We start from the raw sequence: 27,223 nt of genomic DNA, 5'->3' as shown, positions 1-27,223 counted from the left end.
GTATTTTAACTCTATGGACTACGATACTGTTTGGGCGCAGGCTTTCTTTTACTTTTCTACCGGCGGCGAATGACACCCTCGAAAAATATTTCTGGCTACCTCTTGCACTCTTGCCACGGCCTTGGACTGTACGCTTCCCATGCTTTTAAGGGAGCTATAACCAGGCCTGCTGGAGACAGATTCTCCGCGCAATCCCAAATTATGTGATCCAGCGTTGCTAGTTCACCGCAACGCTGGCAGTAAGGATTTACTAGATCAGAAATATATTCGCACTGATCCATGAATTTGGCAGCGACCGTGTCTGCAGTCGCCTCCCCGTGGTGGCTTGATCTCGGCTCAGCGACGTATTCGGGGGAGGCAGACTCGCCCCTAAGATCTCTGTAATAACTCGCAATGGCCTGGCAGCTGTCCAGCGTCTCAATTCGCAAGGTCCCCGCGTCGGAGTCTTCCTCACCAGCACGGCTGACAAAACCTCGAGCGTACTGGTGAGCGGCCCCTTCATGAGCCGGGACCCAAACCAGGCCAATAACTTTCCTGCCTTTTGGCATCGTGGTACTCGGTGGCGGAGATTCGCCCTCGCGCAATGTTGCGGAGGACCGTCTTGTAATCGCAAAGAATGGTGCTGGCGCCTTCCTGAGTAATTCCTAGCGTTGTAGTATCCTCTTCAGCCATCCCAACTCTGCTCGCGTAACTGCCGAGGCTACTTACTACCTTGCGGGAAATGCTCCCAGCGGAGACTCCACGGTGCTTCCATCCCCCGAGTATTTTTCTCTAAGGAGCTGCGCCTTGGCCCTCTCCGTCCATCGTGACGACCCACCAGCACATTCTTACCCGATGGGCACTGAACCTCCCATGGACGTCCTGCACACATCCTAAACATCCGCAGGACATCCATGGGACTTCCAATGCCCATTGGGTAGGGAGCGCTCCGACTCTAATGCATTGACGGATTTCTACCGGCAAAACTACCCGGTCGAGGTAGTTTCCGTCCCTAATATCCTGAGACGAGTCCCGCCTACGTCGTCCGAAGCCTTTGTTCATGCGACGTCAGCTCAGTTACTACATGGTACTGTGCACCCGCGGTGCCGCAGTGGAGGTCTCCGGAATAATTTCGACCACCTGAGGATTTTTAACATGCAATAACATCGCAGAATACGGGCGCCTTCCGCATTTCGCCTCCATTGAGACGCGGCCGCCGCGGTCGGGTTCGCACCCAGGTACTGCGGCACAGTAGCCGAGCGCCTAACAATTGAGTCACCGCGGCGGGTGCAAAGCAGTCACCGACAAAGGCGTTCCAAACAGCGGACACGTAAACCGCGCTAAGCCTTCCCGCGCATGTGCAGCCCCTCGGCACTTTGTAGCAGCATGTATCAGATTTAATATAAAGGCGCAAGTTTGCGCAATCGCCGCAGCATTCCCACCACTGACTTTTTTGTTTGCCACTACAAGTAAATCGTTATATTTAGCTCTGATTTTCTAGATATATTTTTTTTTAAGTTACGACTGCCACCACGGTAACAACGCAGTGACATCACGTCCACAACTGGGCGCCTCGATGGGGATACGAGTCACCCTAGTCCAGGACCAGCAAAATAACAGTTGCCGATATTGGTGACAGAAATAAATAACATTGTTTCAGTGATAAACCACTCTAGTGGTTTAAACTGGCTGTGTATGTGATTTCAGCGCTGGTGACAGCCTTCACTCCTCTAATGTAAGTCAATGTGCGAGGGTTTCCACAAAAGCCGCGGCAGAGTTTCGTGAGACGTACTCGCCGTCTGCTATCCCAGTGTTGCCATACTATTCTCACGAAACTCTGCCCAAAGCCGCTTACCAAGCGCAAAGAAACGTTCCTATGCCCAAAACATAGAATTTTAAAATGTTTTGCTACGTTTCTCAGCAGCACAGCTGGGCTTACGTTTATGTTCGCGAGGAGCTTTCGGTTGCCGCAAAGAAACCATGGCCAATTTCAGCGCAGCAGACTGCGCGTGGCAGCTTATGCAATCGTTCGCCGTGGTTCGCCGTGGTTACTCGTTCGCCGTGCGACCACTCAACTTCTGGCCTGCGGATGCCCGATGGCAAATCTCAGCTCAGACTGAGCGAATTAACAGTGGCACTGGCTCGTGCATTCAAATTAGTGGGCATTTTTTCTTACTGAGATACACGTAATTCAGACGCGGCCAATTCGTCAGTTCGAATGAACCAAAAGCTCGATTCTGGCGAGTTCGAATTTTCGATATTCTAATGAGTTCAGCTAATGCAAACAAGGAAAATATTGGATGAAAGTACTGTGAGCATTGAGCTCCACTTACTAACAACCAATTTTGCTTCTTGAAATCAACCAAGCTGTACACTTTCCATATGCAGCTAATGCCTGTTGCTTAAAAGCTTATAAGCTCAAAAGTCATCCAGAAAAATGAAAACGGAAAAAGAACAATTCACAAGGTCACTTCAAAAGGGGTGCTGAAGTGGAGAAAGTACAGGTGTTCAGAGTTAAACATTCATGTTTATTGAATAAAATAAAGAAATAAAACAAAAACAAGTCAGTGATAATGGAGTTGTTTCGGCTTTGTCTCCTGATCAGTGACACGACGCACAAAGATGGCGTCGTGCGGTTTTTTATGAATCTCGCCCTGTTCGCAGAGGAATGAATAGCCAACAGCGAGCCATCATGGCTAAAGGCCAGGGATGCAATGCTCGATGGGTACTTGTGGAACTGACAGAGACGCTTCTTGTTGAAGCCGTCCCAGATGTTCACGTGGCCGTCACTGTCTCCCGCCGCAAATGTGTTGTACAAGTTGTGGAATACGTTCACAGTTGCGTTCACAGGGTAGATGAGCTCGATGCCATTGCTGTCTTTGGCACGGTGACACTTGAAGGCGTACTTCTTCTGCACTTCGGGGTTTGGATCCAAGTATTCAATAGCCACGCGCCCTGTGTAGAACCATACAATCAGCAACTTGATGCAACAAGTGAAGCCAGGACAGACAAGAGGGTCAACCACTAGAAGTACAGTGAGAAGTGCCCTTCCTGTTGTGTTCATTATTCTGACTGCTCTAAGTTCTCTCTCCAGTGGATAGACAACTTGGTCGAAATGAAACAGCCTAATACATCTTGCCACCAGAAAACAAAGTTAGGCAAGTTGATTACTAAGAGGCTTATTATACTTAGCTAGTACAAGCTAAGCGCCCTAATCCAATGTTTACACAAAAACTCAGTGGCTTAGGCACTTAGCTGACGAGCACCACACCACGGTTTCAATGCTCATATGCATTTAGCTAGGGACAAAAACCTGATGGAGCATTTAAGCCCCGCCTTCAGGGTATGATGTGATAGCGTAAATGGTCCCTTCAGTGGCCTAGGGTTTTCTTGGCATATCACTTCACAGCCATGGAAACTATTCGTTCCTTCGCCATCATGTAAAGCTTAACCTACACTTAAGAATTCCTACGCCATCATGTAACGCTTAACCTGAACTTCAGAATTACTTCGCCATCACGTAACGCTTAACCCACACTTAAGGATAAAGTGCAATAGCATTACTGATACCTCTCTCACAAGTAGTCCTTCTCTGTCGCCTAGGTTCTACCTACATGCCCAAGTATGCAATATTGGCCATTCCCTACTTTACATTTATTGAACGGAGGAAGTCCTCCTACCGATCCTGGCACAGTGGAGGAGCGGTTAAGTGATGTGCCACTGCCACAGAAGGTGGCTATGTTTGGAACAGCGGCTGTTTCAAACACAGCCACTGGTGGGGTTTCTGAGATTCAGGTTGTGATAACGTCACAAGGTCACGTGACTTAGTGACAGGAGGGCCACCGGAATTTTTTCTCTTAATGCCGACTACACTGACAGCAGCATTTATGCATTTTAACAATATTTTGTTAAAATGCATGAATGCCAGTACACATTACAAAACTGCCGGTGGTCAAAAGTAACCTGGACCCCGCAGCAGGGCATCCTTCAATGTCCTCTGTCTAGCTTTGGAGCATTAATTGGCAAGTATTATGTACTTTCCCACGACTTTTCTTTGAATAACAAATAAGGAGATCTGGTGCAAAGCCCACAGTTTGCATTTGTAACGCCTTGATGGATGCACAGTCTTTCTTTCTACTGTGTCAAGCTACAAATTTGCAAAGGACGTCGCCCGACAGTGAAGCAAGAGCATTACGTTTTGCCCCAAAAAATAATTCATTAGTACAAGAAAATGATAGCAGACTGCCAATAAATTTCGACCACCTGGGGTTCTTTAACGTGCACTGACATCGCACAGTACATGGGCCTCTAGAATTTCGCCTCCATCGAAATTCGACCGCCGTGGCCGGGATCGGATCCGCATCTTTCGGGTCAGCAGCCGAGCGCCATGACCACTGATTCACCGCGGCAGCAAAAAAAAAAAAAAAGAGGTGCCGTTTTGGAGCTCTCGGGAATAATTTCGACCACCTGGGGATCTTTAACGTGCTCTGAAATCGCACAGCATATGGGCGCATTTTTGCATTTCGCCTCCATCAAAACGCGGCCGCCGTGCGGCTTGATTTGAACCCGGATACTCGGCTCAGCGCCGAGCACGCTCGCCACTCACCCAGGACTTTAATTCTGCTATTCAAATGCGCCTCGTGAGGGCAGTAGTAAACGTTCATCGTGTAGTCAAATTAATTTTAACAACTTTTAATATTACCCTCTCGGGGCACTAATTAACGAGTGTTTCTATTTCGTAGTCGCTGCCGAAGCACCCAGCTCGACTGTAGGAAGCTAGCTCAGCCTGCTTTTCTTTAATGCGTTAGCATTAAAACAGTGCTGCAAACAAAAACCTGTCTGTCGGCTTGTGCACGGTGTCAGTGAAAAAGGAGAGTAGGCGGCGCACGCAGCGCGCTGCAATTTAGCTGCAATGCAGCCTCGCATGATGTCGGTCGGCTCACGCGGCTCTTCCGTGGCGTTCGGCGCTCGGGCACCGACGGACACGTGTCGCGCGTTCCAAGAGTCCCGTAGTGTTTTGTGCGCAAAACTAATGCTACTGCGTTACTGTTACACGAATCCCATTGATCGCACTTCGTTCATTTTAATTAGGTGGAATTACAATGAAACATGGGATACATTCCAGTAGTGGTTTGGTTTATGGGGATTTAACGTCCCAAAGCGACTCAGGCTATGAGAGACACTGTAGTGAAGGGCTCCGGAAATTTCGACCACCGGGGTTCTTTAACGTGCACTGACATCGCACAGTACACGAGTCTCTAGAATTTCTCCCACAAAGAAATTCAACCGCCGCGGCCGGGATCGAACCGGCGTCTTTCGGGGCAGCAGCCGAGCGCCATAACCACTGAGCCACCGCGGCGGCTCGAGTAGTGCAGCAGGGGGCACGGGGATCAGTGGAGGAAAAGGGAGAGGGGGCCTAGATGCGCATTAGCCCAGGGCCCCCACTTTTCTTAATCCGGCCCTGCCCGGTGTTCACCAACGAGTATCAAGATCTGACAGCTCTAAGGAGTGCTTGAATTTGCTCTTGACCTACTCCCGCGGGGCTCTAACAGCGCATCGAGAACATGGAGCTTACCAGTCCGCGGGTGACGATGTATGTAGGAAGCCAGAGGATGGGCACCGTCATGAGGATCTCAATCTACACCTGCAGGGTGGGCGGGCTCGCCGAGAACACCAGCAGGTCCACCGCGGTGGCCACCAGGGCACCGATCACGCCTGCGTCATTCACGGCGCCATGAAGGATAATTTTACCTGGCTTCCCACGAGTAAGCCTGGAGTGTTATTGCGATGGCAATAAAAGTGTCATCGGGGAAAAAAAATTGTGCCATCGGTCATAAAATTATACCGCTGGCCGCAGGAAAACGACGTCACCAGAGCGAATAATTCCCGTTGGCTGGGGGAAATGACGTCACCAGGCCTGGTCATTCTCGTTAGCTGGTGGTAAGAGACCTCACCAGACCGGGTCATTGGCTGAAGGAAGGTGACGTCACCACACCTGATAATTCCCATTGGCTGGAGGGCAGGGACATCACTAGACCGGAAGTGACGTCACATCCCTAAATATATCAACAGCTTGGTTTGGTTTATTGGGGTTTAACGTCCCAAAGCAACTCAGGCTATGAGGGAGGCCGTAGTGAAGGGCTCCGGAAATTTTGACCACCTGGGGTTCTTTAACGTGCACTGACATCGCACAGCACACGGGCCTCTGGTATTTAGCCTCCATCGAAATTCAGTCCCCGTGGCCGGAATCGAACAAGCGTCTTGGGTCAGCAGCCGAACACCATAACCGCTGAGCCACCGCGGCGGCCCTCAACAGCTTCTAATGCTATCGAATTAAAAGTCAATGTAATTAGGTGTTCCTGTGCATTTTTTGCCTTCGTGACAACATCTGACTGTGCGAGTATATAAACGGAAGTGCGGGGTGTCGAGTACTATCACTTCACCGTAACGGACCACCCACATTACTTTTGCGGCGAATACTGCAAACTTATTATTCTATACCTCAAAGTCTTGCTAATGATTTAGCCGTTAGATTATTTCGCACGCACTAAATTTCGCAAACCGAAAATGCAGGTCTCTATAAGGCAGGTCTCTCTATAAGAGGAAGGAGCGCACAGAAGGGCACGTAAACCCCAAGTACATGGACTGTAGTAAGTGCCCGTGGTGTCCATGCGCCCACCTCGCATGGACACCACGGGCTGTGGTGTCCATGCGTTACCGTTTTAATATAGAGTTGTGAACCGAGTACCGTGATCTAAGGGTATACCTCCATTCTTAATCAACTTAAACGTTGGAATTTATTTCTCAGCAGGCTACAATAGGAAAGAAATGGTCGAAGTACTGTGGCCATCGCCTACGTGCACAACGCTCTCACCATCTATTTAGAGCTGAGGAATGCCGGTAAGGTTTCTTCGAAGTTGAGCCTTTGGATGATGAGCTTTATAATGTATACTTTCAACCAACGTTTGGGGATGGAACTAGGCCGTTAATTCTGCCCAGAAATTCTCCCCTACAAAAGTAGGATTTTCATGGGCCTGCCTATGGGTAAGAACTATCCTGCCTATGGGTGAGAACTATTCAGCAGCCTATAAACTTCTCTCTGGAGCACCGGCCAATGGCAATTACCCGTGCATTTACGGAAGAGCTATAACAAACCGCCGTCCTGAAGATCGCTAGCCTAACCACCAGCGTCCATCCTGCACCCCGATTAGAAAGGTTATAAAGCTGGGCAAGTTGGTCAATTCACTGTGCACATACAACGAGACAAGCCAGGAATAGAAAGGAAAAAAAAAGGACCACATGGTACTTCCGCTGTGACGTTTCCTATTCACTGCACCTGTGGTTTATCGCACCGCATCTCATATGAACGGCGGTCCTTGCGCAAGATTTCATCAACGTTGATAAACCCAGCTGCACATTACCCGTCACGGACGGTTTCCCCAAGGCGGGACCGAGAGTTGAAAGCGGTTTGAATGCGTGCGCACTTCGTAGTCCAGCTCCAGATTTAGGTCAATTACGGCCGCTCAGTGCAGATCGACCTGAGTTATACCCCCGTGACGTACAGTGCTTCCAGCCCGAATGCAAATATGGCAAGAGGTTGAAAACAAGAGCAAGAAGTGGGCTTGGGCAGGGCATGTAATGCGAAGGGAAGACAACCGCTGGTCCTTAAGGGTAACGGAGTGGATTCCAAGAGAAGGCAAACGTAGCAGGGGGCGGCAGAAAGTTAGGTGGGTCGGTGAGATAAAAAAGTTTGCGGGAATATGGTGGCCGCGGCTAGCGCAGGACAGGGTTATTGGAGAGACATGGGAGAGGCTTTTGCCCTGCAGTGGGCGTAGTCAGGCTGATGATGATGATGGTGGTGATGCTGTACACTTAGAGCAACGCCCAGTTAGTCCAGATCCGAGAAAGATGGCTGCTAGGGAAAGCGACCAGTCTTGTAGATGGCGACATGGACTGCTGGCTCCTGCGGCATGGAACCATGAGTTGGTTGGACGGCCTCAAACAAAATGGCACATACCCACTACGGGGGAGTGACCAAGGCACAGAAAAAAAATGAGCGCAGCCGCGAGCATGGCTTCTCGTCTTCCTGTTCTTAATGCAGAAGTAGGGGGCCAATCTACAGAAAAACAGCAATCTTTGTTTGGCTCTAACCACCTCTTTAATTTACGACAGTAGGATTTTTTTTCCTCTGCGCAAACATCATTGGGGCCGCATTTGGTCGTGGCATTATGTCGCGACAGAAAACTTATTCCACTGCAGCGAAAACGATCACGGATGCGGCAAGCGCGAGCTTTCGTCTTCACGGTCTGTCCTCCTTGGTGTTCGGTCCACAATCTGGAAGGGGTCGAAGACGCAGGACCGTAACTTGGTGAGCGTGAAAAATTAACGTGCTTTTTAGCCCCTCGCATAGCTGCCGTGATTAAACAGGACAAAAGAAGAGACGCGTTTCGACCCCTTTCCCAAACGTGAACCCCAGAGATCTCCGCGAACTCCACCGAACGAGCGGGGCTGACTTCTCGACATCTGCAACCATCGAAATACCAGACCCCTTACAGCGGCGCTTAGCTACAACCAGTCGCTGTGCGATCTTATTGCGGAAGTTCCCGCGCATTTTCTTTTCTCAGGAGTCTAACCTTACATTCGATTAGCTATCCCAAAACGAGTGGGGTTCTTAAACGTGCACTGACATTACCGCAGGTGGTCGAAATTTCCGGAGCCCTTCACTACGGCGTCCCTCATAGCCTGAGTCGCTTTGGGACGTTAAACGCCATAAACCAAACCAAACCAAAACGAGTGGTTCCGCAGCGGCTCCAAAAGTGGTCCCTCAAAGAAGCTCCCTGCGGAATACCATACACAGCAGCTACCCTAGAGCGTCAAACGAATTCCCCAGTATCGCTTCAGAGCATCCCACGTGTCCCGTAGTGGGTCCCTAATTTAAACGCGATAGCTTTAAGGCTCCCGTTCCCCAGATAATTCGCCGCCGTCGTCGGCGTTATGAGCGAAGAATCCCAAGAGAAGCAGCCTAGGTGGGCCGACTAGGTCACGTGACCATGTGTCGTCATCCCAATCTGCCCACCGGATTATGAGCAGGCGGACCACAGTGGTAGGTGGCAGTTAAATTAATAATAGTTTGCGAGAGGTTGCTCGGGAAGAGCAACCTGGCTCGCACAAGCCCCACCGGTGGCAGCACATGCCATGGCAGGGCAGTGAAATAAAAGGTAGCGGAAACGGCTGCTGTTGCAGCCTTTTTTTTAACCCTTACTACCTGTGTACTATGTCCCTACGACCTTGTTCCTACCTCAAAAGAAAATTAAGTAGTAACAAGGTAGAGACTTCTGCTGTTACTACGTTTTTTGGCAGTCATTACACTTGTACTACCTCATTATAACCCTGGTAGTATCCATTACTACGTTGATCTGGAAATAGATGATAGGAATATGCACACGTATGTACACTAACATTCCTGGTGACATTGCTACTCAGTGCCCCATGTTTTTATATAATGAAAAGGGTTTCCTGAATGGCAGCAAATCTAACAATATAGCAAATGTTACTGCAGGTAGTTACTGTTGCTACCTCTCCAGAGGTAGTAAATGTTACTACCTTCCAGTTACTACGCACAGTTACTACATAGGTAGTCATATATGTGACGGTTGTTGCTAGCCCAAAATGTAGTAACCTCAACTACCTTTTTTTTTTTAGAGTGTGGCGCATCGCTTAACCGTTGCACCACTGCACCAGGAGTGGTGAAAATCCAGAGTGACCAATTCCGCATATACGGGCATTCACTCATTAACGCTGTCGCATCATACCCTTAAAGGGATACTGAGGCGGTTTTCGAATCGGCTAACCTTCTAGGGTTTTGAAGTAGTGTCATTGCTGATCACGTCTGTGAAATTATTTTTTCGATTTTGGCTAAAACAGTGGCGCAATCACCAATTAAAACGCGATGTTTAAATTTCCCGCGCCCCGCGCGAGCGCAGGAGGGGAGAACAGCGGAGAGGGAAACCTCGTCCATGTCGGCCTGCGTGACGTCATGTTGAGGAGCCGGGGATGCTTCGGCGCACCCGAGCGCGCTTTCAGCGCGCGTTGTTTCTCGTGCTGCATGCGTTGTTCCTCGTACTACGTGCGTTGCGACGTACAAAGCGTGTCAGCCGACCTTGAGAATCAGATTCAACAGGTGTTACTCTGCGTTCGTGTCCACGAACAACTACGACCGCGACTGTGTCGTCTTCCACTGTTTTCCGCAAGACCACAAGCTCGCAGCGCAACCGCTCGCTGCTGTGACGAAGAGTTCAAGCCGACTAAAGCAAGCTTACTCTGCTCGAAACACTTTCGTAAGAGCGGCTACAGGCAGAGCTTGTCCTAGTGTGATCTCTGGAGATTTCTGTCGAAAAGGCGCGGCTGAACCATGACACAGTTCCATCGATTTCCTCGCGCATAAGAGGCGTGTCACCATTCTGAAGAAGCGCCTCTTTTAAAAGTAGAAACATGCTCACTTAGCCCCTGAAGAAACCTTATAGAGGCTTAAGCATGTGTCGCTCTCCTCAGCTTAGGTGCGGCCAGACCACCTGAGACGTGCTCAGCAAGGCTCGGTTAGTGATTTTATACTCGGTTCGACGTGTCCAAGCAAGCAAGCAAGCAAGCAAGCAGAGCAAATCACAATAAAGCAAAGCAAGCAAGCATCGAAGCTCTTCATATGCGGCATCTCGTTTAATCCTAGCTAAGAAATTAAAATGAAAGCGTTCGACGTTGATTTCGGATGCAAATTTATGAGAGAAATGAATGCCAACCGAGTTTTTGCAAAAAAACACCGCAACCTTACTCGGTTTCTTCATCAAGTTGTGGCAGCGGTCGAGTTGCAGCTAGCTTGGCTTTTAAACACACATATAGTTGGCAACTACTTCACTGAACCTAAACTGCAAATCTAGAAAGGGCGAACGTTTCCGAGGCAGCGATTAATATTTTCTGGCATCTGCTGAACGCGCCAGGAGTGAAGCGTATTTGTGCGCGTATTTGGCTTGGTTTCCAGCGCACCATGATTGCGTCACTATGTTGTGGTCGCATGCCTCGCAGTGCTTGGCCACTGCGCTTCGCTAATTTTGACACCAACTTTGTGCTCCTTCATCGTTCACTTGAAATACTTTCTTGCCCCAACCTGCAACGCCGGGTACTGAGAACAGGATTTACACAGTGCTTTGGGCCTTTTCTTTAGGATGACGCTCTTCCGGGCGAGCCAGGAGGCGTCCGGTGGTGGTAATTGACTTGAGTATTGTTCGCACCCCTTCCTTTCCGAAAGAGAGAGAGAGAGATAACTTATTTTTCAGCTCAAGTCCGAGCCTTCTTATCTGCCCGTTTGGTGGGCGTTATTTATCGGCGGTGGCGGAGTGGGGCCACGTGTCCCTTGGATGCGTCGGATGCGGGCGGCGAGGAGCGGCCAGAGGGTGGGCTGCAGAGAGGTTGGTGGAGCGGTCCATCGGGCACACGTGAGGTGAAAGGGGGGAGGCAAGGTATGCGAGGAAGGTATGGTGGGAGAGTTAGTGGCGCGGGGGCATAACCAATATGTATGAATGTTTGAGGGGTGCTCTCCGCACACGAGACAGGCGGGTTTGCCCGGTTTATGAAGGATGTAGTGGGAATACAGTTCGCAGAGAAGGGAGTTAGTCTGTGCCTGTCGAATTAGAGTGGCGTCAGCACGGCAAAGGAAATGGGAGGGTGACGGAAGGGTTCGTCGCATGTGGCGCAAATTGCGAAGGTGTTCGCGGCGGTCCTGTCGGTGTGTAGCGCGGTCTGCCTTGGGATTATAATGGGCTGGCCAGGCAGTCGGAGGGCCCGGTGGTATTTTTTCACGGGCCAGAGCATGAGCAAGCTCATTCTCCGGTATACCTTGATGACCAGGAATCCAGTCAAGGCGGACATGGAGCGTAGGGTGGGCTGTTAGGTATTGCAGCAAAGTGTCTAGGATATGGGGAGGGAGTTTTTGAGATTCGAATGAGCGTATGGCAGCCTGAGAGTCTGCACGTATGGTGATGGTGGAGGAAAGGTGGTCGTGAAGCGTAATCGCCTCTGCTATGGCCAGCGTTTCTGCGTCGGTTGAGGAGGGCACTCCTGTGTGGAGATGCGTGGAGGTGCTTCGAGGGCCGACTACTGCAGTAACTACTTGGTGCTCGAGGATATGGGCATCGGTATAGTAAGTGTCGTGGCCCAGTGCGGGTAAATGGTTCGCCAGTGCTTCACGCCGCCCGGGATTTATCGTTGGAGACATGTGGCGTGGAATGGGTTTTACAGTAAGACGCGGGAGGCTTTTCCACGGGGGAGCAGATGGTTGAAGCGAGGGTAATTGGGAAATGGTGTGTCCGAAAAGACTGAGGAGGTCTCTGCCTTGCTCGGAGGTAGAGAGACGGTGTATCTGGGCTCGGTGGTGTGCTGCTGCGCGTTCTTCGAGGGAGTTGAAAATGGCGGCGTCTGCGATCAGAGCATTTGCGGCGTAGATGGGAACTCCCATGGCTAATCGAGTGAAGCGACGCAGAGACGCTTCCAGTTTGCTTACTTGAGAGGATGTGAGGCGTTGATAGGGGTAGGCGTACATGACCCTCGAATAAACGAGTGCTTCTATAACTCGACGGAGTTCGTGTTCTCTGAGTCCATGCTTTTGACGAGATATACGGGACAGCATGTGGCGAATTTGGTTCAGTTGTTGCAGGAGTTGGCTAAGCCACACGTTGCACTTGCCATCTTGTTGAAAAGTGAAGCCAAGGATCTTGATGTGGCTCCGTCGGGAAATAGGGGTTTGCGCGAGAGAGAGTTGAATGAGTTCGCGGTAGGAAGAAGCGGTTTTTTGAGGAGCGTTAGAAACCACGATGTATTCCGACTTTTCGGCGGAACAACTCATACCTATGCGGCGTGCATGCTCCTGAACGACGTCAAGGCCTTGCTGCAAAGTGGATTCTAGTTCCCCGGCGTTTCCTGTGGTAGACTAGAGAGAAATATCATCCGCATATATAGCGTGGCGTAGGCAGGAATTTCAGCGAGTTTTCGGGGCAGTTCTTTCATTGCCAAGTTGAAAAGCATAGGTGAAAGAATGGATCCCTGTGGTGTACCTGCGGTGAGGGGAAAGGGGGCGGAAGGTGTGCCGTCGGGGCCAATGATTCGGAGGGTCCTGTCTGTAAGAAAGTCTTTGATGTAGTTGAACATGCGGACCCCAGGCCGAGTGTCTGCCAGGTTGGTGAGAATTGCGGAGTGGGCGACATTATCAAAAGCCTTTTTGATATCCACGCCGGTCAAAACTCGAAGCTGTGCGCTGCTTGGGAAGGCGTACAAATCCTCATAGATTTGCCGTCCAATGTCTTGTGTGCATACGTGGGCGCGGAATCCGACCATAGTGGGAGCAAGACAGCGATTGGTATGCAGGTGCCATTCGAGGCGGGTAAGGGCCATCTTCTCCATCAGCTTCCCTAGGCAAGAAGTCATGGATATAGGTCGGAGGTTAGTGATGAGCGCAGAGGATTTTCCTGGTTTCGGAATCATAATTACGTGTGCCTCTTTCCACGCAGCGGGAATTTTCCCGGAGCGCCAAACAGTATTAATGATCTGAATAAGTTCGTCTAGTTTTGAATCGGGGAGGTTACGGAGTATACCATAGGTAATTTTATCTGGGCCAGATGCTGTGTTTCGCTTAAGAGAGCGTAGAGCAGCCTGAAGTTCGGCGAATGTGAAGTCAGAATTCATTCCTTGCTCGTCTGCTTCTTCTTCGGTGTAAGGGTATGACGGGGAGCTGGCAGGAGAAGTAGAGGATGGGTAAAATTGATTTCGGATTTGCTCAGCCAGCTCTTCTTGTGAGACGGAGAGGGCCAACTGTAGCTTTTGAAGTGTGTTACGAGGTTTACCCTGTCCAAGTAGAGTGCGCATAATGTGCCAGACTTTTGGAGTGTGGAGTCTCTCGACCATGTCATCGCAGAGCTGAAGCCAGTTGTTCGTGGCTAGTTGGTCAGCGTATTCTTGGGCTCCTTGCGTTAGTTCAGCAACTTTTCTTTTCAGTGCGTGGCTAGATCTACAGTTGCGCCAAGCTTTTATGGCCCGGCGACGTTGTTTCCATAGCCCAAGTAGGTGTGTGTCAATGTATGGATAGTCGGGAGATCGGTGGATATGTTTGGTGTGTTGGGAGACGGTCTCCATAATGGCGCTACACCATTTTTCGGGGTCCTCGAGTGAGACTGATAAGGAGTCGAGGGCCGGCCGAGCCTTTGGCCAGTCTACGAGCATAGTGGGAAGGTAGATGTGTTCCGGGTGGTCTGGAGGGTCGCTCGGACGTGAGCGTTATCTGAAGAATACAGTGATCACTCCCCATCGTGTCACCCGTATTACTCCAAGAAGCGCGGAGATCGCTGCGAATCCATGCAAGGTCGGGGTTTGTGTCGGATTGTGCTCCACATCCTAGACGTGTAGGCATGAACGTGTCATTCAGGAGGGTGAGGTGATGAATACTGGCGAAGCGGTCGAGTTTTCGTCCGGAGGCTGAAGTACGGTCGTATCCCCATGCAGGGTGTGGGCAGTTGAAGTCACCAAGAAGTGTGTTGTGTTGTGTTGGGTTTTATGGCACATAGGCAGCTAAGGCCATCATGCGCCAAGCTCAAGGTATAGAATGAGTTTTCTGTATAATTTTCAAAAATGTTAAAAATCATCGCTGGTGTAGATGGCCTAATAATACTGTACTACCTAGTAATAATGGAAGAAACGAAATTTAGACATGGCTAATGTTAAAAACATCAAGAAGGTCAGGTAGTCTCAGTGCCTATCCTTGCCTCGGCAAGGATCCCGAGGCTCCCAACCAGACAAATAAAAACCTCAGCCTTCTTCTCATGAATGAGAAAGTAGCTGAAGTGTATCACCTAATAAAGTGAACTAGCGGATCGAAATTTACAGTTTTTCAAGCACGCCTGCTTCTTTTAAAAAGCTAAAAAGAGAAGGTATGTTAACAATGGCATTATCATCTAAAAGCAGTGCTGGGTGAAAAGGAATGCATTCATTATAAAATTCAGTGAAGTATTTTTTTCTTAGTTTTTCCAGTTTCGCACAAGAGAATAAAATGTGATTAACGGTAAGTTCATCTCCGCATTCTTCGCAAACAGGTTTGCGAAGAAGGACGAAAGTAGTAGGGACATTAGAGGCAGGGAGGGCCGTATGCAAAGGTGGGATGCTGGTTTTAGAGTCGGAGGGAGTCCAGTAGCAGTTTAAAATCGTGATACGGTGACCCTGATAGGTGGAGTGTGTCAGGACATGCTCTTTCGTCCCGGAGTTGAGGTGGGATGTATCTTCCTGAATGGTGGGTATCGTGCGCCGTATGTATGTAACCGTCAAAATCGGCGGAGGAGGGGGCGTTTGATGTCCTTTTCTCTTCATGACTATACTTGGATGAGTAAAATGGTCGTAACCTGGAAGAGAAAAGGCACCGTGCGTTTCTTGCAGTGCGATGACGTCTGGGTTAACGCCAGTAATCCGCATGTGTTGCAAGAGGGCATTTTTCTTGCGACGAAAACCGCGGCAGTTCCACTGCCAAATAATTAGAGGGTTTTGGGGTGGAGATGTGTGTCGCATGATATCACTCATCATGCGGGTCTTCCTCCATGGTGTCGAGGTTAGGCACAGGAGGGGCGCTTGCGCGCTTTCGAGGGGGAGCATTGGAGTCTGTGTCGGGAGAGCATGGGGCAGAGGACGCGAGGGAGAGGAGATGGTGCTCTAGTTGCTCGACGCGAGCCGTCATTTGTTGTAAGGCCAATAGGACGGGAGCAAGGGATTGCTGTATGAGAGCAATAGCGTTGTCGGTAGGGAGGGGTGAAAGTGGAGTAGGTGTGGAGGGACGTGAGTAAAACCGGTGTTGGAAGGACGGGGGAGGGGGTGCGATGGATGTGGGAGATGGACCGCTCACCTGGTGACTTGGTGGAGTCTGTGACTGCATCACGGAAGCTTGCGGTTTAGTAGAGGAGGTGGAGGTGCTGGTTGCCGCACCAGAAGTGGTGGACGGTGGCCGCTTGGCAGAGGGCTTGGTTCGAGATTGACTTCTTTGCGCGGTCTCGTGCCCCGGGCTGTTGCTGCTGCTGTTGCTGCTGCTGCTGTTGCTGCTGCTGTTGCTGCTGCAGGAGAGCTGAAGGGCCTCGTAGCGGTTCGAGGTAGGCAGGGGCGGCCAGATGGTCGCGTCGGCTTTAGGGGGTGGAGGGGCGGCGCGGGCGCGATGGCGTCGTTGGGCGCGGTGCCACTTTAGGACTGCAGCGTCGGCGTCTTTCCTTGCGGGGCACTCAGGATGAGACGGTGTGTGGTCTCCCTTGCAGTTCCAGCAGTGTGGTTCACATTCATGTGGGGTAGTCGTTGGGTCTTGGTCAGGAGGAAACGGTTGGCTGCAAATCGAGCACCGAACAAGGCTAGGCTTGTTAGGACAGACGTCGGCACGGTGCCCTATGGCGTGACAATGCGTGCATTGTTTGCTGTGGGGCTTTTGCGGGTAGACGCGGTACACTCCGCTGTAGAAGACGGCATAGCGTGGTAGACGGGGCCCTTCGACGGTGAGCAGAAGTGTGTTGGTACGACCGAGACGGCGGGCGCTTAGTAGTCGGGTGCCGTCAACACGAAGGTTAGCGGCAAAGTCGTCTTCGGTAAAGTCCATGGTGATGCCGTGTATAACACCACGGGCGTTAAGGGGGTCGTTAGCTACGTACGAGGTGACTTCGTACTGGGTGTTGTTCAGTGAAACTTGCTTGAGTTGGAGCAGCTTGTCAGCAGCGGCTGGGCGGTGGGTATCGATGGCCAGGACGTTTTGCGAGGTGCGGAGTTTGATGTAGGTATTGTCACGTTCAGTCTTGGTTAGGCGGGCGGAATCCATGACGGACCGACAGAGCACAGGGAATAAAGTGTTGCCGAGGTTGAGGTGGTTCGCAAATTTCATGACGATCGTGGCTGCGGTGGCTTGCCGGGGCGCCGCGGGAGCACAGTGCTTGTGATTCAGCGCCTGGGCTGCTGACTGGCTAGGCGAGCTCCCCGCCGTTCCGGCTGCGAGCATGCTGGCGAGCGCGGGGGGCGTTGCTCCGGCGGTGCAGACGTAGGCTTGGCTTAGCGCGCCCGGCGTGGGCGGCCAGCCAGATGCTGATGTGCCAGAAAACGCCGCAGAACGCTTGGAATTTTGGTTACCAGGCGTACAGGCGATGAAGTAGCACTCCTATAGACCGGTTGGTGGCGATCCGAGGTCAGGAACCTGGACGTAGACGTGATTTTGCTGGAGCTCGATGTGCGCACAGCCGATCACGGTGGCGCTGGTGGCGCCCTCCCTCCTTTCCGAGAATACGAGCCGATGTTGTGCTGTATCGCGTCTTTGACGCTGGCGTATGCTTGTGCTAGGCATAGAATTTTTTGCTTGTGTCTTTTTTGGTTTCAGGCGATACGTGGAATGAGCAAACTGTAGTATCCTTTTCTTCGGTGGTCAGTAAAAAAAAATAGTCGCCGTATTCGCTGTTACAACGACACGGAAAGCTGCGATCTGCCCCCAACGCAGCGCCAGATCCGCATCGGCAGCTTCTCCAGTCCTCAAAGTGACGTCACGACCTCTCTTGACCAATCACGGGCGGCGGCGCGCCGCGCGGCGTGCCCCGCGGCACAGGCCGCATATTTCGGCTAAAAAAGGCCATTCGCGCTTGTTTTTGCCTTATTTGGATGCGATATTCCAGCATACAGTATGGAAAACTATAGGATGCCGCTGCCAGCCCGATTTTCAGAAAAAGTGCTTCAGTCTCCCTTTAAGGCGGACTTTAAGCGTGTCCCTTCAAATTTTTTAAAACGTTCCGTTTTGTCGATTGCCTTTCCGCGGGTTTCCAACCCACAGAAACGCGGGTACGGCGGAGTGGACGGCGGTGGCCCCAGCGCCGAAAATTCTCCGTGGAACTCCGTAGTCCAGAATTCGGGCACCTCGCTCGTGCAGCAGCGCCAGCAACAGCTGCAGCAGCAACAGCTACAGCAGCAGCAGCAGAAAGGCCCGTCGTCGTCGAGTGGTGTCCAATCGGGCGGCAGCGGTCCGTTGCCGGTGGAGGTGGAAGAGGAATGCCCACAGCAGGTGGTGGAGGGCGTGTCCAGCCGGCTGCTTCCTCTGCTCATGGCTGCTGGCCTGGTAGGCGGAGCAGCACTTGGGTTCGCCATCCGCGCCACAGACAACCCCTGGACCAGCCGACAGATCATGTACGTCGGCTTCCCCGGTGAGCGATAATTCGACGCTATCTAATGTTTACCACCAACTGCACTATCAAATGCTTATCACCAGCAGCACCATCCAGTGCTGCTGGCCAGCCGAATTATTTCATTTCATTTATTTGGACACGCTTGCAACCAAATCGAGGGGGCCCAGGTTATAGCTGCTATTTCGCATTGCAGTGAGGAAACCCTAGACCCTCTTACATATGAAATGCTGTGCTATGGAAAGTGGCATGATCAAGTACCATTGGCAGCGTCATTGTCGAATGCTGTTCACCGCGCAAATGACTGATCCTATTACCACTTTTAAATGTTACTGACAGCGACGCCAGAAATCTTTGGCGTTAAATTCCACGTAAGCAGCCCAAATGCTCCCTAGCTAAGGTGTGGTCAGGCTCCGCAATCACACAGCCTTGCCACGACCATGTGCGCCGTGTCTTTCTGAACTGAAAATCTTTCGTGAAGTTTTTGTGCCCTAGCCTTTCTTCTGTCCGTATCGTAGTGTGTGCATGTTTTTTTGGCAGAGGAGGGACTGTTAAGTGTTCGTGTTCGGAATTGGCAAGATGTGTGCACGGATTCCTTCATATTGTATTCCTGCTTTCTTTAGGATGAAGCGTACCGTTTCAGTGCCTGATAGTCTTTCATATTGTCATGACCAGAGAGGCCGTGGAGATAGGCGTCGGGAAGAAGCCAAGACTGGGAGCCTTCTTTTAATTACAGCGCCAGGTTCCAGGACACCGAACAGAACAAGCGCGCCTCGAGAGCCCACCGCCGCTTCGTCGTCGTCTTCGACTCAGCGCGGAGGCCGCGCGGCGCGTTAGGCGCGTGGCATTACTCCCCCCCGCGAAAGCAAACATCGTCTCGATGTGGAATGGGATATGTACAGAGAGAGGAGGAGGAGCAAAAAAAAAAGAAGAAAAATAGGGGTGAGGGGTGTGAACGTGAAGTTCACACGTGGGGTAAGGGAAGAAAGGTACAAAACGAAGCGTGAACACAGCGCTCAGTCACGCGCAAAGTACGGCTTTAGGCGCACTACATGCACGATTTCCGGCCGGTGACGCTGAGGGCCGGCGATCACAGTTCCATGGGGGACAACTTCATAGTTGACGCTGTTCAGGCGGCGCAGGACTCTGTGCGGGCCAAAATACCTATTTAAAAGCTTTTCGCAGAATCCCTTGCGGCGCACGGGTGTCCACACCCACACGTGATCGCCCGGCTCGTAGTGCACGTCCCTGTGCCGAAGGTTATAGTGTCGGGCATCGGCGGATTGCTGGTCCTTGATGTGCAAGCGGGCCAGCTGACGGGCCTGCTCTGCTTGTTCCACGAAGTGGCCTGCTTCAGGGGGGAGTTCTGCGTCGCCGTACGGCAGCATGGCGTCTAGCATCATGCGTACCTCTCTGCCATACACGAGACGGAACGGGGTGAACTGGGTGGTTTCCTGCGTCGCAGTATTATATGCGAAGGTGACGTAAGGCAAGACCTCATCCCAGGTTTTGTGTTCAACGTCGACGTACATCGAGATCATGTCCGCCAATGTTTTGTTCAGCCGTTCCGTTAGACCATTGGTTTGGGGATGATACGCTGTTGTTGGTCGATGAGCAGTATGGCTAAGCGCTAAGATGTCACGTAGGAGTCGGGCTGTAAACGCCTTGCCTCGGTCAGTAATGATGGCCGATGGGGCGCCGTGTCTAAGCACGATGTCGTGCATAAAGAAGTGGGCAACTTCGGCGGCAGTACCTCGCGCCAGGGCCTTCGTTTCAGCGTAGCGGGTCAAGTAGTCTGTGGCGACTACGATCCACGTGTGGCCGGTCGACGAGAGAGGAAATGGCCCCAGAAGGTCCATGCCAACTTTGTCGAATGGTACTTGTGGCGGCTCGATGCACTGAAGCAGTCCAGGAGGCTTCAGCGCGGGTTTTTTCCGCCGCTGGCATTGCCGGCATGTCCGGACATAATGCTTCACACTTGAAGTAAGGTTGGGCCAGTAATAGTTCTGCCGGATTCGGGACAAGGTGCGTGTAACTCCAAGGTGGCCGGAAGTTGGTTCATCATGGCAGGCAAGGAGGACTTCATCCCGTAGATCAGACGGTATGACGAGCAGGTAAGTTGTCGGACTTGAGGCAGAGTTCTTTTTATAAAGCACTCCTCTCCGCAGGCAGAACGACGACAGTCCACGAGCGAGGTATCGTGGTATTTCAGGGCACCCACCTTCGAGATGATCGATGAGCAGACGCAGCTCGGCGTCGGCATGCTGTCTGGAAACGAGCTCAGACGTGCTGACCGCTCCAAGGAAGCTATCATCGTCGGTGGTGTCTTGTGGGGGAGGTTCGACGGGAGCGCGGGACAAGCTGTCAGCGTCGGTGTGTTTCCGGCCTGACTTGTAGGTGACGGTGAAATCGAATTCCTGCAGGCGTAATGCCCAACGTGCTAGGCGGCCGCAAGGGTCCTTTAAATTTTTCAGCCAGCACAGCGAGTGGTCGTCGGTGACGATACAAAACGGTCTGCCATACAGGTATGGGCGGAACTTAGCGGCGGCCCAGACTACCGCTAAACATTCTTTTTCCGTGGTAGTGTAGTTCAACTCAGCGCGCGACAGTGCGCGGCTGGCGTAGGCAATTACTTTGTGTGACACCGCTTTGCCGCTGAACTAGAACGGCGCCAAGGCCGACGTTGCTCGCATCCGTGTGCACCTCTGTGTCGGCATCTTCGTCGAAATGTGCCAAGATGGGCGGTGATTGGAGTCGGCGTCGTAACTCGTCGAAGGCAGCCTGCTGTTCGTTGCCCCAGGAAAATGACGTGTCATCACGGGTTAGGAGCGTCAGAGGGCTGGCGAGCTGGGCGAAATTTCTAATGAAGCGGCGATAATAGGAGCACAGGCCTAGAAAGCGTCGGACTGCTTTTTTGTGGACGGGGACCGGAAAGGCAGCAACGGCAGCAAGCTTCTCTGGGTCAGCTCGGATTCCGTCAGCACCAATGACGTGCCCGAGGTACTTCAATTCGGTGAACCCAAAGTGGCATTTTTCTGGTTTGAGGGTAAGGTTGGCGGATCGAACGGCTTCGAGGACAGTCCTGAGACGGTGCAGATGTTCCGTGAACGCTGCGGAAAAAATGATGACATCATCAAGATAAACAAGGCAGGTCTGCCACTTCAAACCTGTTAGAACGGTGTCCATCATTCTTTGGAACGTGGCAGGAGCACAGCAGAGCCCGAATGGGAGGACGCGAAATTCATACAGCCCGTCCGGTGTGATGAAGGCGGTTTTCTGACGGTCCCTCTCATCAACTTCTATCTGCCAATAACCACTTCTGAGGTCAACCGAAGAGAAGTACTTGGCTTGACGAAGTCGGTCGAGGGAGTCGTCGATACGCGGGAGCGGATACACGTCTTTCTTGGTCACACTGTTCAGCTTCCTGTAGTCGACACAGAATCGTAGTGTCCCGTCCTGCTTTTTCACGAGCACGACAGGAGACGACCACGGACTGCTTGACGGTTGGATGACGCCGTCTGTGAGCATCTCTTCGACCTGTGTTTGGATAGCATCTCGCTCACGAGGGGACACACGATAGGGCTGCTGATGGATGGGTCGTGCTCCTTCATGCGTGATAATGCGGTGTTTAACTATCGACGTTTGTCGCACTTTAGAAGACGACGTGAAACACGCACCAAACTCCCGCAAGAGGTCCTGGAGTTGCCTCTTTTCAGCGGGTGGAAGGCCTGGATTGATGTCGACGTTGGTGACCGCTTCGGTGTCAGCTCCAGGTGTGCCCTCCTCGCAAGCAAAGCATTCGGCCACTTCCTGAACATAGTCGACGTAAGCGATGGCTGTGCCACGAAACAGATGTCGATGCTCATTGCAGAAGTTGGTGACAAGGACCTCTGTACAACCGTCATGAAGGGATCCAAGGCCCCGTGCCACCGCAACTCCCTTAGTGAGTACGAGGGAGACATTAGGCTCGACAACCCGCAGTCCCCTATGTGGCTCGTCACAGGTAACTCTTGCGAGAATGCTGGCACGTGGTGGCACCGTAACGGTATCGTCGGCAACTCGCAGGGCGGGCCAAGAACCCTGGTGCGCAGGTTCTTCTGTGGCCATTGCGGTAGAAAATGTCACCAAGCGATTCGGGAGGTCTATGATAGCACCGTGCTCGCGAAGAAAGTCGATGCCAAGGATGACATCGCGAGAACATTCGCGCAAAACGAGAAAAGTGGCAACGAATGTGCAGCCTCGGACCGTAACCCGGGCCGCACACATACCGAGTGGTGCGACAAGATGTCCGCCGGCCGTACGTATGTCGGGGCCGTCCCAGGGTGTCGTCACTTTTTTCAGGGCCGTCGCAAGCCGTCCGCTAAGGATAGAGTAATCTACGCCCGTATCGACCAACGCGCTAACCTCCTTTGTGTCGACGAGAACAGGGATATCCAAAGAGACCCTTCCTTCAGCGCGGCCCGTCGATGGCTGTTGTGGATGACTCAGTCGGTGCGGCGGCGGAAACTGGTCGGCGACTGGAGTTGCGTCGTCGAGGCGATTCAAGCGGCGGGTTGAGGGAAACTCTTCGGCGATGCGGCGTTCGGCGTCGGGGCGATTGGGTCGGTGCGGCGGCGGAAGCGGGTCGGCGATTGGGGTTAGGGCATCGCGGCGAGTCGAAAGGCGCGTCGGGGAAAACTGCGCAGCGTTGCGGCTAGTGCACTGCACGGGCTCGGGCCGGCCCGAAAGCCCGGGCCGGGCCGGGCCGGGACATGATTTGTTTTGCCGGGCCAGGGCCGGGCCCGGGCCTGAAGTTGCGGGCCCGGGCCGGGCTCGGGCTTAAAGCTGTGAACCCAGGTAGGGCTTGGGTCCGTACAGAAACGGCTGATGTCCGGCTATTCATTCGCTATTGCAGAATGAAGTACACAACTGCGGCATTAGAGCAGCGACACGGATCAGCTATGGGTTATAGTACTCGCGGAGAAAAAATTAAGCTTTATTCATTGACTTATTTATTTCCTTACTTCCACGCCGCGGTGGCTTAGTGGTCAATGCGCTTGATTACTGAGCCGGGGAACCAGGGTTTGCTCCTAGCCTCGGCGGTGTTGTGAACGTGAATTTCTAACACCGGAACGCTCCCAGTGTTGCGCGTTCAGCCGGTGAGCTACAGAGACGCTCCCCAAGGACGGCGTCCAAGCCGGCGTCTCCGAGCCTGCGCGTCGTCATCGTGGAGCGCGTTGTGCGTTCGGGCCGGACAGCTACGGGAACGCTACCCGGGTTGGCGTTCAAGCCTTGCCAGCCAATCAGCCAACAGGACGCTCCTGATTGGATGAAAAGGGGCGGGAGTCTGTGGCGACTCTATTTAAGGGCTCCCGTCTCCTGTGTCTGTGTCTTTTTCCTGTTGAGATACATCGTGCCATGTATCGTGCTTCTCGCTACTTGTAAATATGTAAATACATATACTTTTTTTTTTCACGCTGCTCCTTAACCCCCCGTCTCTTCATTGCTCCGGCTGGTCGGCGACAGCGGACCCGTGTCCCGACGGCAACTGAGAGCCCGCGTCTCAACAACTGGATGGCAGCGCTGGGATCGAAGTCAGCTCTTCGCATGGCCTAGCAGCGTTCGCAGTTGCAAGAGCTCCCACGTTGGTGGACCCCATGATCGTGGCTCTGTGAGTGTCCGACCTTTCTTCCCTGAGGTATTTTGCCAGGCTTTTGAATTTAGCGTCAATGCTGGCAGGCTTTCTTTGGCAGTGTTGTGAGTACTGATTGTTGTACGCATTGCTAAGAAGAGATAGGGGATCGGTCGAGTGTCTGAGCGCATCATGGACCTGAAATCTTTGCAAAAGCCGGATCTAATTTTGATCAGCAAAGAATTAGGGGTTGAGCTTGGGAAGGCCATGCGGAAACCGCAAATCATAGAGGCAATAATTTCTTGCGGAGCGGACGATGAAGAGCTTATCGAGACATGGGAATTGATCAAGGAAAGGGAAGCGGCTGAGAAAGAACAGCGCGAGCTAGAACAGAAGCAACGCGATCGAGAGCTTCAGCTTCGAGAGAAGGAGCTCGAGTTAGCACGCCGACAGCAGGAAATTGACCAAAGGAAACTGGACGCGGAGTCGAAAAGAGCCGAAGCCGGCGTCGCTCAGCCACCATTCCCCAGCCCAGGAGGGAGGGAAACAATCAAAATCAAAGATTTCATGCAACCCTTCCAGCTAGGTGAGGACATTGGTATTTTTTTGGTGAACTTTGAAAGGACATGCCAAAAAAACAATCTTGGGAAAGATGGGTGGCCACAGCAACTATTGAGCCTGTTGCCGTGTAAGGTAGCGGACGCGATCGGGAGACTGAGTGCGGAAGAATCGGAGGACTATGAGACCGTGAAGGCAAGCCTCCTAAAGAAGTACCGCCTGTCTGCCGAGGCTTTTCGACAGCGTTTCAGAAACGCCACTAAGTCTAAAGAAGAATCTTACCTCGAGTTTGGTTATAACTTGAAAACAAACTTAGTGGAATGGTTAAAGAGCGCAGGCGTTCACGCGGACGCAGGGAAGATCATGGAATGCATGTGTCTAGAGCAGTTTTATGACACAATTCCGGATCGAATGCGTTGGTGGATTCTCGACAGGGCCGAGGTAAACACTGTTGAGAAGGCTGCTGAACTCGCGGAAGAGTATGCGTCACGCCGCGTGTTGCTTGAAAGTCGTGGTACAAGCAACAGGTACAAGCAACGGTACCCCGCTAGGCATAGAGCAGACGAAACAGGCGCGAAGCCAGTTTTTAAGAATGCCGGAGCAGTAAAAGGGGACGACCGTCCAAAAGGAGAGGCGGACGCTAAAGTCCGAAGTGATAAAAGGGGGCAGCGCTCCCATCTGTGTGTCAGCGACCAGCCTAGGAACCCCGCTTGGTCAGCTGAGGACACAACCGTTGCTCAGGGAAGTAACGGCAGGGAAGGTTTAAACCCAGAAGCAGATGCTGCTTTTAACAGTGAGTCAGTTATCTCTCAGGAAGAGAGTAGTGAGCTCACAGGCCAGCGCAGTGAAGGATTCAAAGGAGACACTCCTTCGATGCGGCTGGTGAGCAACAGTAGCCAATTATTGGAGGCGCTTTGCTGTAATCAGAGTGACTGTGAGTCACCTGAGGGTGTCGCTGAAACGCCAGGCCAGAACGCAACGTTACCCAAAGGGAGTGGTTTAGATAGAGTTGCGGGCCAGGTGGTTAGTTTCATGGGGTCGGATAGCAATCCTCAGGAGAGCAGATTGCTAGACTCGGCGGAAAGTAAAGTGCAGTCGGAACAATTTGAAGTTACGACGTGCCGTGACTCATCGAAAGCGCGAGCCGATTGTTCAAATCCAAATGGGAAAGGTGGCTCGGTGCTGAGTCAAAAAGCGGATGTGAAGGGTGAGGGCACCACGAGAAAGGGAGGTGTGCAAGAAAGAACTGCTAGGGCAGTTTCCGAAAAGCGGCTGCGTGCAAGGAGAGCCAAGCCAAGTGGTAGTCCACAGAGAAAGGACAAAGGACGGGCCAAAAACGTCATAAGGGTGAAGGCACGTCAACATTGTAATCGTGCAAGACTTTCACCACGGCACTCCAGATGCGATAGGCACCGCACGCAGGCCAAACTGACTAGATGGGTTCAAAGAAAGCGAATGCCGCCTGCCCCATTGTGGCGACACTGCAGAAGTTTTTGCACGAGGAGTGAAACGCGCAGTGAGCCACAAAGCAGAGCGCACTGCTACCGCGTGAAAGAATCCTGGGAAAAAAAGGAAAGGAAGGGTGTTCAGGAACTGAGAAAGGAAGGCACCCAGGCATTTTTTTCATATTCGATCATCCTCTCCCTCTCGCATTCAACTTTTTATGTGCTGCTCAGGCGTTGGAGACGCGCGGCCGAGGGCGGAACGAATCATTGTCGTGTGGCGTCTGGAGCTCGCAGGGGTCAGCGCCCACTTAAGAACTTAGGTTTTTGTCGTGTACCGCCTGCTAAAGCTACTGTCGGTCAGCGACCGAGCAGGGCGCGACTGAAGAATAGAAGCGAGTACCTTCCTTGAGTCTAAGCATGGTTTTCAAACGGATTGGATCTCGCATATATACTTCTGTACATTGTCAGTTTGAGGTTTAGTCCTTTCTCACTCTAAAGGAAGCCCTGATGAAGGATTCCCTGTTATACAAAACAGATTATACAAAACAGTTCATAATCCAGTGTGACGAGAGCAACAGAAGAATGGGTGCTGTGCTTTGCCAGACAGATGATAAGGGAATGAACACCCAATTCTTTATGTAAGCAGGAACCTCACTGCCAGGGAAGAAGCATACAGCGCTTCTGAAAAGGAATGCGCGTGCCTGGTGTGGGCGATACAAAAACTTGCCTGCTACGTGTCTGGTACGAAGTTCATCGTACAATCGGACCACTGTCCTCTAACCTGGCTAGAACGCATGTCGGGAAAAAGGGTCGCCTCCTGCGCTGGAGCCTTGCTCTGCAGCAATTCGGCTTCGAGGTTCAGTTCAAAAAAGGAAAGGCAAACGCCAACGCAGATGGCTTAAGCCGATGCTTCTGAAAAGGGAAAGGAATAGAAGGGATTTGGACGGGCTGTTACTTTTTTTTTTTGCTGTTTTGTAGTCTTCTTTTTTTCTACTCGCGAAGTAGTCTATGATGCGACGGTGCACTCGCGATTGAACCTGTCGCCTGTCAGCGAAAGTATTGGTAGTATAGAAGCCTGGCAGATCTCTGGGGAGATGGAAGGGCATTTGCTGGCTGCTGCTGTGTCCGGTCCAGACCACCTTCCTTCCAGACCTGAAGAGACCGGTTGGCGAGCCGATGACGGCCGGCGGACAAAGACTAAGCCCCGACCTCGGCACTTCGTGAAGTGGCTGCGGACCTCTTCCCTTCGTGCACGATTTTCCGGGCGGGGGCGAGCTGTTGTGAACGTGAATTTCTAACACCGGAACGCTCCCAGTGTTGCGCGTTCAGCCGGTGAGCTACAGAGACGCTCCCCAAGGACGGCGTCCAAGCCGGCGTCTCCGAGCCTGCGCGTCGTCATCGTGGAGCGCGTTGTGCGT

The 27,223-nt window shown here is 52.1% G+C and overlaps 1 long non-coding RNA gene across 1 annotated transcript; it reads right to left on the bottom strand.

Annotated features, from left to right (window-relative positions):
• Positions 1–2,486: 2,486 nt before the first annotated feature.
• LOC149330233 (uncharacterized) lies at positions 2,487–16,083 on the bottom strand. Its single transcript, XR_016285669.1, has 3 exons — positions 15,905–16,083; positions 5,555–5,694; positions 2,487–2,934 (listed from the first exon to the last, which is right to left on the bottom strand). It is a non-coding gene; the product is annotated as an uncharacterized LOC149330233 (long non-coding RNA).
• Positions 16,084–27,223: the final 11,140 nt, after the last annotated feature.

Source organism: Amblyomma mixtum, chromosome 9 (assembly GCF_055824585.1).
Source record: "Amblyomma mixtum isolate Tamu chromosome 9, ASM5582458v1, whole genome shotgun sequence".
NCBI classification, from domain to species: domain Eukaryota; kingdom Metazoa; phylum Arthropoda; class Arachnida; order Ixodida; family Ixodidae; genus Amblyomma; species Amblyomma mixtum.
The sequence above is the reverse complement of the archived record's forward strand: the minus strand, read 5'-3'. Positions and strand labels throughout refer to the sequence as shown.